The sequence below is a fragment of the Rattus rattus genome, chromosome 3 (genome assembly GCF_011064425.1).
Source record: "Rattus rattus isolate New Zealand chromosome 3, Rrattus_CSIRO_v1, whole genome shotgun sequence".
NCBI classification, from domain to species: domain Eukaryota; kingdom Metazoa; phylum Chordata; class Mammalia; order Rodentia; family Muridae; genus Rattus; species Rattus rattus.
The window spans coordinates 115,550,668-115,552,001 of NC_046156.1; the positions used below are offsets into that span (position 1 = coordinate 115,550,668).

The 1,334-nt window shown below is 51.0% G+C and overlaps 1 pseudogene; it reads right to left on the minus strand.

Annotated features, from left to right (window-relative positions):
• Nucleotides 1-498: 498 nt before the first annotated feature.
• Nucleotides 499-1,082, minus strand: LOC116895513 (annotated as a pseudogene).
• Nucleotides 1,083-1,334: the final 252 nt, after the last annotated feature.

The following is a 1,334-nucleotide window of genomic DNA, read 5'->3' on the forward strand; positions in this document are numbered from 1 at the left end:
ATGGCTTAAGCCAACTTCCCTCTCCCTCCTCCCCTCCCCTCCCCCTCCCCCCTCCTCCTCCTTCTCTCCCTCCCTCCCTCCCCCCCTCCCCCCTCCCCCCCCCCCCCCCCCCTCCCCCTCCCCCCTCCCCTCCCCTCCTTCTCCTTCTCCTTCTCCTCCTCCTTCTTGTTTTAAATGAAGACACATTTAAAATGGGTCCTGTGCTTTTTGTGGAAGAGTGTGTGCACATTATTAGCACAGGTGCCTTCAGAGGCCACAATTGGGATCCTCTGGAGCCATAGTTAGAGTTGGTTGTACACTGCTGAACTTGCATGCTGGAGCCAAGATCCAGTTCTCTGTAAAAGCTGCAATGGGGTCATAACTACTGAGCAACCCTCTAGCTCCAAGGCAACTTGTTCTCTCTCTCTCCCTCTCTCTCTCTCTCTCTCTCTCTCTCTCTCTCTCTCTCTCTCTCTCGTGAAAAAAGTGTATATTTAGAATTAGCCATCTGGACTCTGTTTAGATGATCCTAATCATGTTTGCAACATCTAGAGCATCATAATCAGGAGCCAAGCGAGCATACGCCTTCTTCTCCCCATCAGGCCTTTTTTTTTTTTTTTTTTTTGATTCTTTTTTTTTTCGAGCTGGGGACCGAACCCAGGGCCTTGCGCTTCCTAGGCAAGCGCTCTACCACTGAGCTAAATCCCAACCCCCCATCAGGCCTTTTTAGGGTATTGACTTTGGCCACATCAATGTCATAGTTTCTTCACAGCCTGTTTGACCCGGTGCTTGTTGACCTTGACATCCACAATAAACACAAGAGTGTTGCTGTCCTCTACTTTCTTCATGGCTGACTTGGTGGTCAGTGGCAATTGGATGATAGCATAGTCGTCAAGCTTGCTTGTCCTGGGCGCGCTCTTTCGAGGATATTTTAGCTGCCTCTGAAGCCACGGGGTCTTAGGCTGCTGGAAGGTAGGTAACATACGGGTCTTCTTTTTGTGGCCGAGAACACCTTTCGGCACTGCCTTCTTAGCTTTCAAGGCCTTCACTCTGGCTTCGGCTTTGGGAGGGGCAGGATCATCCTTCTTCACTTTCAGCACCATCTTTGCAGCAACTCGTTCTTGATGACTGGTGGTTCCCTCAGTTGTCCAGGCTCAGTGGAGCTGTGCTCCCCTATGGGCATTTGAGCTTCACTGCTGATCTGCACCTCCAGGGTCTGCCCGTGTAGATGAGACTATCACAGAATGGGAGAGTCACTGCTGCAGCCACTGAGCCTGCTGGTTAGATGCACGGCAATCCAGCCCCTGAAGTGGTACAGTGTCACTCTGTGATATTCTGTTAGTCAAAATGAGGAA